This window comes from Sinocyclocheilus grahami, unplaced genomic scaffold, assembly GCF_001515645.1.
Source record: "Sinocyclocheilus grahami isolate Dianchi unplaced genomic scaffold, SAMN03320097.WGS_v1.1 scaffold704.1, whole genome shotgun sequence".
Taxonomy (NCBI): Eukaryota; Metazoa; Chordata; class Actinopteri; order Cypriniformes; family Cyprinidae; genus Sinocyclocheilus; species Sinocyclocheilus grahami.
Window position 1 is genome coordinate 723,375 of NW_015505883.1, and position 14,073 is coordinate 737,447.

The window sequence follows — 14,073 nt, forward strand, 5'->3', positions numbered from 1 at the left end:
TGTGCCGTTCTCAAGCCCGCCGCCTCTGCTCACTCAAGCCCGCAGTGTGTTTCGTTGTGAAAGTGAAACTACTTTGTTTGGTCTTCCAAAAGAGGACACGACTAGAAATCAGTGGTTAAGTTGTATTTACAACACTGTTCCAGAACAGTTCAACCCAAATATTCAGATGTGCGCAGAGCATTTTATGGAGGACTGTTTCCTGATCCTGGGAGAGTAGACTACAATGCCGGCTGTTTTGACTCACAGACTTTAAGTACGTTTTTTTATATTTAAAGAATTTGCCAGTGTAGAGTAGCGCTTGTTGTTTGTCATTTCTCCGATCACAAATGCAGACATGGTTTTATGTTTACGCGGCGTGATGCAATGCAACGCATAAAAAGACAGTATAAGTCATTATAATCCGTAATTATGTCCCCACTGGATGCAACAAATGCCTTGTTTATAATGGGTTTTAATGTTTTTGTCTCTTCGCTCCGGCCGGACAGGGCATCACAGTATGGTGAGGGGCGTATCATTTCCGTCACTCGCTTGAGGTATTCTGCCAAGCACTGGATAGCTGGCAAATCACAGCACACCTCGCTTTTCAGACTGATGAGCTTTGTAAAAAAGGCGGGGCATAGAGGAGAAACATTAATGTACAGTATGTGGAAAATAATGTGTTTTTTGAACCTTAAACCGCATAAACACATTTCATTACACCAAATACACAAAATAATGTTCTTTTTAGCAACATGACCCCTTTAAGCACGTGCAGCTACAAAAATGCAGCAAATTGTTAAAACATTAGGGATAGTTCACCCAACAATGAAAATTCAGTTGACGGTAGCCACTGACTTCCATAGTGTTCGTTTCCACACTCTGGAAGTCAACTGCTACCGTTTGGTTACCAAAATTCTTCAAAATATCTTCTTTTGCACTGAACCGAAGAAATAAACTCATACAGGTTTGGAACAACTTGCGGTGAGTAAATTATGAAAAAAAGTTTCATTTTTGGGTGAACTATGCCTTTAATTAAATGAGACAATTCTGGTGACATTACAACACACATACATCAAATAAAATAAAATACACAAATAAAAATGATTAAAAACTATTTTAATAAATACTTTAAACAAAAAATACATATAAATATAGTAAATAAATAAATAAATACTGGATGAGTGTCCACCTCTTGTTGGTTAAATCCATATATATGAATCAATCCACTCATGCTTTTCCCCAAGGCAGCCAACAGGTGACACTGTAGAGACTACAGTAGCGCACGTGCCCCTTGAGAGTGTGGAGCCTACAAAAAATAAATATTCAAATGTCCAATGACTTGGCCTGAACTGAAGATTGCTTTAGAAAATTTAAATGAGGTCAAATTTAGAGTGAAATTTTCTGGTTTCATGTAAATGACTATGGCTCAATACTAGTTCTCATTTTTAACAATACCAGCTCACATTTTTACGCAGAAGATGCCTCACTTCCCCTGCAACAGTTACTATGGAAAACCCACGCTTCCTCTTTCTCTCTGGCTTAATCATGCCAGATGTCAAAGGTGCTTTCTACAAATGGGTTATGAAGTAGGGCCTGAAACTCTTAAAATATTCTAATTAAGTTTTTTTTTAAACAAACGTAGAGTAAAAACAGGGGTTTTGTCATTTTTATCAATAAATATTAAACAAACAAAACCACAACACAATGTCAGAATGAATAACAGGGTTGAAAATTGAGTCTTTCTACAGTAACTTAGGTAATGGTGTTCAATAATTGAGCTTGGCGAATGCATTAAACGCAATTAAAATACAATAAGCAATAGTCAGAAGACATCATTTTTAAGAATTAAGTTGTCTCGCAACCATGTAGAAAAGATTCAAATGTTAGACGTTTTGTGCTAACAGAGCTGTACACAAAATGTAGTACACCGATTTATGTTTAAAGGTATTAAAGTCATTATTATAAATTGATAATTAATTAATTAAATAAATTAAAATCTTTTTACTACAATGAATTGAATAGCAAGACTTAATTCCATTTTTTTTTATTAAAAATATTTTACTACAATGAATTGAATATCAGTTCATTGCATCAATATCAAAACAGATAAGGTCAAAAGTAAGACATTGTTATATGATTTTAATGTTAAACACAGAGGTCAAGAACTCTTCCCTTGAGAAGTTCCAAGTTCCCTTGAGAAATCACATATATACGTTTGATGCATTAAAACACATTTTTATGGTCATCTTAATAAGTTGATGTTATCGTTCTCACTACAGATATGGGATCTAATGCATGGGACACAATGCTAGAATAGTGGAAAGTGCCAAATGTTGCTGTACAATTTTGGGGCAGTCGTGGTCTAATGGCAAGAGAATCAGACTTGTAAGGTTGTGGGTTCGAGTCTCTGTACCAGCAGGGATTGTAGGTGGTGGTTTGAAGAGAATGACCAGCGCTCTCTTCCACCTTCAATACCACGAGCAAGGCACCCCCAACTGCTCCCCCAGACGGCACAGCAAATATGCCTGCCCACTGCTCCGGGTGTGTGTGTTTTCACTTGGATGGGGTAAATGCAGAGCACAAATTATCAGTATGGGACACCATTCTTGGCTACACGTCACTTCAGCTGAAGGACTGCTGAACTGCTGACTGCTGAAAAGCACAACAATGATCCTTTTACATGCATGCAGAATATACATTGATTTTTACTGTGTATACTGTGTATACAAACAGAGGCTATTAAGATGGTAACTGATATGTTGGAAACAAATTATTAATAACACAAACCAACAGGATGGCTAGCTTTGACACTGTGACTTCTAATGAGATTACTCAGCACAGCAGGGAAGGATCTGTGACGTACTGTTTTACATCATGGGCCATCTGGGCCTCTGATTGGTGGACAGTGGCATCATGTGTAGTGGTTCTATTCTGTTTCGTAGCAGACTGGCTGATAGCAGGTGTAAAAATATGCAGACACACCATTTACAGTGCAAAAAATAATCAAGCAATTAATTTTGCTGGAATGAAAGAATGCATCTAATCTTAGAAACACATTACACGTCCAAGTCTTTTTATAGGATTATTCTGGATTCAATATAACTGAAGTGCGATCAACAATATTTGTGGCATAATGCTGACTACCAGAAAATATTCTTTAAATAATAAAGTGTGAGGCACGTACAATGCATGTTAATGCGATTTTACAGCTTTCTACATCCTGAAATGACCATTAAAATGACTAGTACAGCTTTACGGTTTAAATAATACACAGGTTCTAATAGAATAATTTATAATACTTTTATAAAATTCGATATTATTTTGTTTGTAAGTGCTCAATTTATGCTCTTTAAAGTGATAATCAACATTATGCCACAAATGCTATTGATTGATCTTAACTTGTATTGAACCCGAAATATTTATACATACATTTCGTGATTAATAACTTCATAACAATATGCAATGCTTAATATTTAGGGTTTATAAAAAGCAGTATACTCTAAGAAACATCCATAAAAATATGGCCTGCTGTACTATGTTAACATGAAGGAATTCATGTATAAATCGCTTTTTTTTTTTTGTAAAATGTACTCCAATAATAAAATGTTTTATTTACAACTTTGAAAACAATATTGTTTACAGTCTACATTTTCAGTTTCTCTATGGATCTGTGGTCACACTTTAGTTTGGAGACCAATTCTCACTATTAACTAAATGACTTTTGCCTGAATAAGCTCATAATTTGCTGCTTATTAATATTTAGTAAGGATAGTTGTTAAGTTAGGTATGGGGTAGGATTAAGGGATCTAAAATATGGTCATGCAGAATAAGGCATTAATATGTACTTTATAAGTATTAATAAGCAGCCAATATGCATGCTAAGAGAATTGGTCCCTAAACTAAAGTGTTACCGATTTTTTTTCTTACAATGTAGTGAAGTAATAGTGATTAACAAGCAGCACTACTAAACTAACTATTGAGTGAAGTGTGCAGGAAGTACACCTCAAAAACAACACGAGAAAAAGATCTTAACCCACCCAAACACTGACTTGACTTAAAACTGTCAACCGCAGCCAGTGTAGCCACACCCAAACAGGGCCTTATCCGTTATGCAGTGTTGCCAGATCTCACAGAAAAAATTAAGCAACCTTAAAAAAAAGGTGCTTATGATAAGCTTACATGGCAACATTACATTGGGCTTAGGTTATCAGTAAAGTGCATTAAAGCCAAAAGCCGCCTGCAAGTCTGACAACACTGAAGCCATTGTTTACTGTAGAGAACATGTTCTAATGCATTGTTCATGCTTCAGAACACAACCCTCAAAAAAAGAAGGAGAGTCAGTTTCATAATAGCAGCCCTGCAAAGAAACATATAAGTTAGATATTTTACAGTGCATACTAGACAAGCACAATGACTAGAATTAAGGCAGTGCAAGCGAAGTTACAGAGTTCTGTGAGGCAAAACGCAGCCGACTTCACAAAGCGATGGCATCGGTAATGTGGCATTACATATGTCTGTCAGTGGGTGGCCTGCAGACAGATCTAAAGCTCCTGTCACGCACAGACTGCTGCTGGCGTGTGTGAACTAACATTAGGAAGTGTGCTGTTGCCTGTCAAAGCCTGATGATGCTCTGTGTGCGAGGCAGTTATAATCAAACCATGAAACTGAACCCACAGTCTGAAGGAAGTGGTTGATAGATCCTCAAAACCGTTTTTCCAACGGTCAGTTTTGAATTCTATTGTGCTATAAAATGCTACTGCACACTAGGGCTGTCAGTGTATTCATTTTGTACAATTTACAGGTTAAAAATTTTAAAACCTTACTCCCAGTCTTAAAAATGTGGTCCCTATGGGGTTAAAACAGTGAGACGCGATTGCAGTGGCTAAAGACATGTTGACAAAAAAAAAAAAAATGCTCGGCTGGAATTAAAGAATGCTTCCTGTGTTGTTAACGCATCCTACATTTTAATCAGAATGGTTTGCTGCGGACTGCAGACCAGTGATGTTTGATGATATGGAAATCAAATATATTAAAGGAATAATTTGCCCAAAAAAGAAAATTTGCTGAAAATGTACTCGGCATCAGGCGATCCAAGGTGTAGATGAGTTTGTTTCTTTAATCAAAACAGATTTGGAGACATTTAGCATTACATCACTTGCTCACCAATGGCAGTGAATGGGTGCCGTCAGAATGAGAGTCCAAACAGCTGATAAAAAAAACATCACAATAATATACAAGTAATCCACACAGCACCAGTCCATCAGTTAATGTCTTGTAATGTGTAAAGCTGCATGTTTGTAATAAACAAATTCATAATAAAGACATTTTTAACTTCCATCTGTTGCTACCGGCTAAAATACTTATGCATACTTTATATGTAATATTGCTTTATAGTGAAAACGTTGTCTTGTCTGAATCAGCAGAGAAATACACAAGCAGACCAACACAGTTTTAAACAAATATGTTGGTAAATTTTGATGTGAGAGGACAACAGGGGATGGACTTTTTCACTGGAGGAAGTGTTATTATGGACTGCTATTTTGGCCAGAAGCATCAGTTTGAAGTTAAAATACTTTAATGATGAATTGCTTTTTTTTTTACACAAACACAGCTTTTCCTGTCACAAGATGTTAATTGGGCTGGGGTTGTGTGGATTATTTGCGATTATTGTGATGTTTTTATCAGCTGTTTGGACTCTCATTCTGACGGCACCCATTCACTGCAGAGGATCCATTGGTGAGCAAGTGATACAATATTATATTTCTGAAAATCTGTTCTGATGAAGAAACAAACTCATCTACGTCTGTGATGGCCAAGGTTGAGTACATTTTTATTTTTGGGTAGACAATTCCTTTTTGTAATTCTGTGCTTTAGAGTAATGTGATGTCTTCAATTATCTTCGTTCGGGGGGCTTTTTTAAACAAATATTGAGATATGCCATACTGATTAATCAATATATGATATAATCAATTAGATAACTTTTTTTTTTATTGACAGCCTATCTAAATAACAGATACACTAACTGGTTATGTACTGTACTGCAGGGCTTTTTTTTACACTGTGACTCATCAGTGTTCTCCTTCAGGGACTTACAGCTCATATTTAGCTTTTTTTCCACCTGCAGGTTTGCCAACACATCACTTACATGACATGTCCATAGGGGAAATGAGACTTTTAATAAGAAGTTTCTCTTCCTAGTTATTAGGGGGGAAAAAGACTTATGCTTTTTGATTGAAGAAAAAAGTGTAACTGCTTGACATGTTTACAGTTACAGTAGCCTCAAAAATTATGTGGATACTTATAAGCCACATGCAACGTATACATGTTTTGTTATCAAATATCAAACTAAGCGCCATTTAAAAGAAATAAAAAAAAAATATTTTCAAGAACATTTCAGAAAATATGTTTTTATAAAAAGTCTTATAATAATAAAACAGAAACATATTTAGTTGTCAAATGTTAATGGAACATGTTACTCGGCCACCTGTGTGAGCTATATATATATATTTTTTAATGCGAGAGCTCTTGAATATCATGGACAGCATAAACAACATTGTTTTCAGATAGAAAACAATATAGAAAACAATAGAACAATAAATAATAAAAGAATTCTCCTCTGCATACTGTTCTCTCCATTCATAATCCACAAATACTTGGCAGCAGAGGGCTCGCTTTTCTCAAGGCCTTGGTCAAAACCGAATTTCAACAAAAATATTGTATTCTAGGCCATCCAGTCAGAAGTCTTTGCCTCTGCATCTGTAATGTCGGTGCAAAATGTCAACTCCCTTCTCCCTTCCTGTCTGTGGTTTCTGTTTGAACTAAGCTTTTTGTGGATGACTTTTGGCATATGTCTATAAACTGGGTTATGTTTACGTGGGTACCAGACAGGAATGTGCCACTACAGAATGTAGATTAAATATGGGCAGATCTTTTCCATTTGAAAATTTTAGATACTCCACTTTTTAAGCCCCAAGCAACATTTACACATCATTTGCATCAATTTAATACTTCCAGTTTGCAATTCGCATGAAATATTCTGACATGAAAGGAAACACGGAGGGCTTAAATGATCTCAGTGCTTTGTCTTTGCATGTGGATTAGTTTGAGTTTTCTAAAGGTCTGTAATTATGAGTTGTTAGGCGTGAAAGATCTAGCCCTATCTCCTCTTTCAAATCAGTAACAGCTCAGTACGACTATGGCCTGCTATGGGGTTTCAGTGAGTACAGATGGCTCCATTCAGTCTTCTGAACCACAACAGGAAGAGCGCCAACTATAAACCACTTCCTATGTCAAATGAGGAGCAATGGTATGTAGTGTTTATGAGCACTTGAGCAGGGCAAGACACTTACTGCTAAACTCTGAAAACAGATTGAAGCCATGTCAACATACAGGTGATATTTCTAATTAGTGGATAAATCAAGTGATACATATAATCAGATTTACGCAGTGCATCTTCAGTAAAAAATTTCAAATATGGCCCTAAGCTTATCAAGATGAAAGGAAATATATAATACTGTACATGGGGCACAACATAAAATATTTCAGCCCATGACTTGCCTTAAACCTATTGCACTTCGGTTGTATTTTGGAATTTAAAAATAAATAAACAAATAAATAAAATAAAAAATAAAGCCTACAAGAATCAAAGATATTAGATTAAAAAAACATCAGAACAAAAGAAAAGAAAACAAAGCTTGATTGAGTCTTTCAAAGAAACAAGAAATTAATAAAACAAAACATCATATGGTCTTTCAAAGAAACAATTAAATAACAAAAAACACAAAACAAAACATGATAGGGCCTTAAAAGAGAAACAAGAATTAAATAACAAAAACAGAACAAAACATGATAGGGTCTTACAAAGAAAAAAACCCCGGACATTAAATAAAACACAAAACAAAGCATGATTGTGTCTTACAAAGAAACAACAATTAAAGAAATTGCATTAAAAACAAAATTGGTCTTGATTGGGTCTTGCCTCTTGCCTGTACTATAGTCACCACCACCACAGTTTTCTAGGGCGTTGCTATGTGGTTGCTTACTTCCTATCAAAAGAGCTCACCCAAGTATATGAGAATTTGTGTAATAATGCACACAGGACAGTTACATTTAACAGCAATGTTACATAAATTATATTAGATTACAGTTCTACACAATCTAAAGCATGTATGAAGTTCCAGTTCAGATGACGGCATCTGACATAAACTGGGTAGACTTAGTAGGACAGGTTTGTCCTGATCAGCCCTCTCACCAGAATGAAAGAGAAAGATCTGACTCAGACATACTCACACTTGACAAGAGCCTCGTAAGACTGTTGTCACAGCAACGGGAAAATCAAACAGGCCTTTGAATGAGTTTTGTCTGGTGTACTCTAGTGTAGAATGGGTGGGTCTGCACTGTGCCCATGGTTACACCCTTTTACCAGAGTGAGTTACAACTGAAAGAAATGCCAACCGAATTAACTGACACACTTTGGATAAGTGAGTTGACACATATGTATGAACAAATCATGTTTATAAAGACTGTAGACAGAGAGGTAAGAAAATTATGCAAGTATGCAATGGCTATTTGTTTCAATGAAAGCCTAGCTTTAAATATTGGTTTTGGGATCTTAATCGAATCAAGTCTGTTGGAGAGATGAAACTATGGAAGCTTGTTTCCACCACTGAATAAAAAATAAAAAAGGTAATTGCGATTTTTTTTTTGAATTGTGAGATATAAAGTCGCAGTTGTATGTAATAAGATATAAACTCACAATTCTGAGAAATCAATTCAGAATTGCAAGATATCAAATTTTTTCTCGCATTTGCGAGTTTATATCTTGGAATTTTGACTTTATAACAAGCAATTGTGAGTTATAAAGTCAGAATTATGAAATATAAACTTGCAATTATGAGAAAAAAGCCAGTATTTTTTTTCAACTTTATAACTTGCAATTGTGAGTTTATATCTCACAATTCTGAGAAGTCAGAATTGCAAGATATAAACTCACATAATTGTGAGATATAAAGTCGCAGTTGTATGTAATAAAAGTCACAATTTTGAGATATAAACTCACAATTCTGAGAAATCAATTCAGAATTGCAAGATATCAAATTTTTTCTCGCAATTGCGAGTTTATATCTTGGAATTTTGACTTTATAACAAGCAATTGTGAGTTATAAAGTCAGAATTATGAAATATAAACTTGCAATTATGAGAAAAAAGCCAGTATTTTTTTTCAACTTTATAACTTGCAATTGTGAGTTTATATCTCACAATTCTGAGAAGTCAGAATTGCAAGATATAAACTCACAAATTGCGAGAAAAAAGGCTATAGTTTATCTTGCAGTTCTGACTTTATTCCTTGCAATTGTGAGTTTATATCCTGCTATTCTGGAAAAAAGTCAGAATTGTGAGATACAAATTAAGTTACCATTTTTTTTTTAGCGGCAGAAACGAGCTTCCATAGGAAACAGTTCTCTCCTGTAAGAATAATAATCAATCACTCTGTTCAACTCTCACTGGTTAACAGATCTATCAATGAGTCACCATGGGAGGCACCCCATTGGTTACGTAACACATCTGTCATGTCTGAACAGTGAAACAACAGTTCTCACATTCCACCTTCCCATTCATCTACTTTCCCTCTGCCTATTTTCCTCACAGGAAATCCAGCTACAGAATACCAAATATTCCCATAGGAATGCTTCCTCCAGCCAACATTCCTCCAGCTGCCCAACCTAAGTCCGACAAATTGTGAGAAGAAAGAAAAAAGAAAAAAAGTTGCTGCATAATGTGACCAACCCCAAAGGCAATAATGAAAGGGCAATGCCAGCTTGTTTGGAAATGAATGGTGACCGGATTTGCTTTTTGAAATAACCAGCGAAAGAGTTTCTTTGTACATGCTGGGCTTGGTTTTAGGGAGTTAGCCTTCAAAGGTTTTAGGGAACAGTGTCACAAAACTTAGATTCCTGAGAGTTGAGTCAGTGCTATTGGTGGTTCCCTAAACCGTCATTGCTAATATTGATCCTAGAGGTCGGCCTTTGACCTCTCCCACCATTCACTTTTCCATATCCAGTGTTATCTGAGAACATCTGCAGCTAAGGTTCACAAGGGTCAGAGTACACAGAATGTAAACACTGCACAGCACCATTAACACATCACTGTACTCAGCACACATTCATGTGAGGTACACTTCTGTTTCTGTTAAATGGAGTGTGAATGTTTGCTAATTAGTAGTTGTGAGTAGTTTGTGCTGAGTAGTTGTGCTAATTTCCTGCTGTCAAAACAAAGAAGATTAAACATTTGCAAAACATAAATAATTAAAAAATATAGGCGCCACTATACTTCCAGTCTTCTGCAAAATATGACCAAGCCTGTTTAGTGCCTTCATGAAATATTCAACTACAATTTTTTGGAATATGTACAAATAAAACAAAGTACCAGGGTCCTTTTGCATAACACACAAGCTTGGCCACTTCCCATCCAAGTTAACTAATATTAATGTGCAAAGATTTCCACCTGTAATCAGTGTCAATAGAGTGCTGCAGTGATGATTTGTTTTTTGTAGGACAAGCCGCAAGTTAACATAACCCTGGTTCCATCTTAAAAAAAAAAAAAAGGATTTTTCCATTAGCTTTTGGATTATTTCTGAAAATAAGCTCTGTGATTAACAAAAGTTTGATTCACACGTTTTGTTTATGATAATCTTCACAAATGAACACAACTTTTATGACTTTTGAAGTCTAGATACAATCAGCCTAAGTAAAAAGCTAAATGTAGGCTATAAACAAACTACACCACAGTCACATGACTTCAACGTCACCAGCATTAAAGGGTTAGTTCACCCAAAAATGAAAATTAGCCCATAAATTACTCACGGTTCAAGGCATCCTAGGTGTATAAGACTTTCTTCTTTCAGATGAATACAGTCGGAGTTATATATAAAAAAATGTCTTTGATCTTTGAAGCTGTTTAATAGCAGTCAGCGGGTGTTGCAGTGCATCAGTCCAAAAGAAGTGAAATAAAAAGCGCCCATGCATAAAAAAAAAAAGTGTCTCGCACTACTCCGGGGGGTGAACAAAGGCCTCCTATATCGAATCAATGTGTTTTTGTAAGAAAAATAACCATATTTAAAACGTAATGATTACAATTTAATCTAGCTTGCGCTCACTGTTGTACACAGAAGCAGCTCCGGGGGAATGACGTGTGAGGTCAGCTTTGCGCTTGCTCAGAAGTGACGCACGCGGAAACGCAGCGGAGAGATCAAACAAAACAACGGTCACTAATTAGAAGTACAAAACGAGGATTTGTAAAGAAGAATTTCAGAGGATTTCGATATAAGCCAAGAGGAGACTGGTTTTCCTTTGCTAAAGTAAGGAAACTTTGCTTCCTTTGCTCCTGTAAACAAACGTTGGTTTTCACAAGACTCACTGAACTCATACGTCATTCGCCCGGAGCTGCTTCCGTGTAGGACTGTTGGCGCAAGCTACGTTAAAGTGATTATTACGTTTTGAATATGGATATTTTTCTTACAAAAACGCATCGATTCGCTACAGGAGGCCTTTGTTCACCCCCCGGAGCAGTGTGAGATACTTTGTTTTTATGGATGGGCGCTTTTTATTTCACTTCTTTTGGACTGAAGCACTGCAACACCCGCTGACTGCCATGAAACTGCTTCAAAGATCAAAGACAATTTTGAATATAACTTCGACTGGATTCATCTGAAAGAAGAAAGTCATATACACCTAGGATGCCTTGAGGGTGAGTAATTTATGGGCTAATTTAAATTTTTGGGTGAACTAACGCTTTTAGCTTCCCTCAACTCTTTCCATCTTTATTTGGACTACTGAGTAGATGAGTTTACCTGTATGGAGAATGGTGTTTAATGTCTCAGACAACCAATTGTAAGCAGCCACCTTTTTCAAGACTAGTATAAATCACAAGGGGCTATTACTGATGTATATTATGTTGTAGAATAAAAAAGTTAAAATATATTGAGCTTGTGTTCACCACAGACCTTATTTCAAGCATTTAACCACAAACCCATTCAAATGGACGATTTGGGGAACTGAACGTGTTTCTGGGTTTTGGCCTACAAAAATACATCATCCCTGCAGCACTCTATAGCAGCCAAATAAAAAAACTATGAAGAATGACTAATAAATATATATATATATATATATATAGGCAACATTTTTTTATAAAAATAACTTATAAAAAATATTATCAGCGCAACTGTTTTACAGATACATAGCAATGGTAAAAAGCTTCTATGTGCCAATTAATAAGTGAAGTATTGCAGTTACCAAACCTGTCCTACAGAAACTATCGTGCAGCAGCCTACAGTCAAGCTGTACAAACAATCATATTTACTCATACTGACCGAGTGGTTAGTGTGTTAGATTGGTTGATAAGATTATCCAAAGGGACACACAATTATGAACACAATGTAATCTTGTGCTTTTTAGGAATGTTTCACCACCAATCTAATAACCTACAACATAAAACTTAAAACTCAGACTTTATCTGTACGGATTCACCTAATATTACAGTAAACACACCCCTATTCCATCCCCCTTTTTTCTATTTTGAGGTGGGGCCAGTTAAAATATTGTTGGAGGGATTACAAAACTGAACTACAGGCTTGACTGGTCCAGCAGAATAAAATCTTTATTGTTTTATCCTTTATTGCTGGAACAGGCCTTTACCGTTTACCCCTTTCTGGCATGATCATTTCATTCTAAAAGAACAATGAATCAACACTATAGTCTCATAACCAAGTTTTGACAGAATTACTTATCACCAGTGTTGGGGAAAGTTACTTTTAAAAGTAATGCATTACGAAAAAAAAAAAAAAAATCTTGCGTTACTTATTTGAAAAAGTAACTCAGATATTCTCTTGTAAATTAAAAAGTAATGCGTTACTTTACTAGTTACTTGAAAAAAGTAATCTGATTACGTAACTCGTGTTACTTTGTAATGAGTTACCCCCAACACTGCTTATCACACTGATGCCAGACTGAACGTGAGAACCACAGCTAGAAAAATGTAAAACAAAAATATAATTCTAGACCCAATACATTAGGACCTAAAAACATTCAGAGAAACCCCAAACCACTCAAACTTTGTTTTATTCAGTCATACACACATGAATAGTTACTAGCTTTGATCTATCGATCTATCTATCTTTTATTAAATATTCTCGTTTATTAGGTACTTACCCTCTCATTTAATTAGGCCAGAATGAGCAATATTGATTCACCATGTACACACCCTCATGTCATTCCAAACATGCATTTCTTTCTACTGTGGAACATACAAGATATTAAAAAAAAAAAATGTTAGTAACAATTTGGGTGACCATTGACTTTTGAAAAAAAAACAACAACTAAGAATCACTAAGAGATTTCTAAAATTATTTTAATATCCAACAGAAGAAAGTCACACAGGCATGGAAGGACATGAGGGCGAGTGATTGGTGAACAATAGGACACTTAGACTGCACAATGTCATCATTTTTTTTTTTTTGCACTCAAGTGTTATAGCTCATAAGCTTTGTTCTGTTTTCAAAGGTAAAAGCAGTGCATAGGAATAGAAAGTGTCTGAATCCAAATTTAAAGTGAATGAAGTCTAATGAAGAATAATGAAGGCCACATGGGCACAAGTGTTCTGAGGTGTGCATTTTGTGTTCCCTCACACATACAAGAGGAGACTATTAATAGCATGTGTGTCATTAGCTGAACACCACCATCAGCAGAGCCTCAAGCACCACCCAAACTCCTATAATACAGTCAGGCCTGACATCACCCTGACCACTTCCCTTTTAGATATCACAATAAAACTAGCTCTGCACTAAAAGTTCCTGAGCAGGCAAGCACACACACACACACACACACACACACACACACTGAGAATGTGATGAAAAACTGCTGATATGGAAGTGGAGGGGAATCATTTGTTACTGAATATATATAGCTTTCAACAAGGACACATTTAATTGATCAAAATAATTTGAAATATATGCCTACTATGGAAAAAAGTAAGAATATCACACTTACCATAATATTAAGTTGCACACCTGTTTCAGCACTGACAATAAAACAATGTTTC

At 35.8% G+C, this 14,073-nt stretch overlaps 1 long non-coding RNA gene across 1 annotated transcript in view; it reads left to right on the forward strand.

The window, feature by feature from the left end:
- The window catches only part of LOC107559888 (uncharacterized), a 12,926-nt gene extending 2,344 nt beyond the window's left edge, over nt 1-10,582 (forward strand). Inside the window, exon 3 of the long non-coding RNA XR_001605665.1 lies at nt 9,628-10,582. This is a non-coding gene — a long non-coding RNA (uncharacterized lncRNA). The remainder of the gene's footprint in view (nt 1-9,627) is intronic.
- The last annotated feature ends 3,491 nt before the right edge of the window (nt 10,583-14,073 follow it).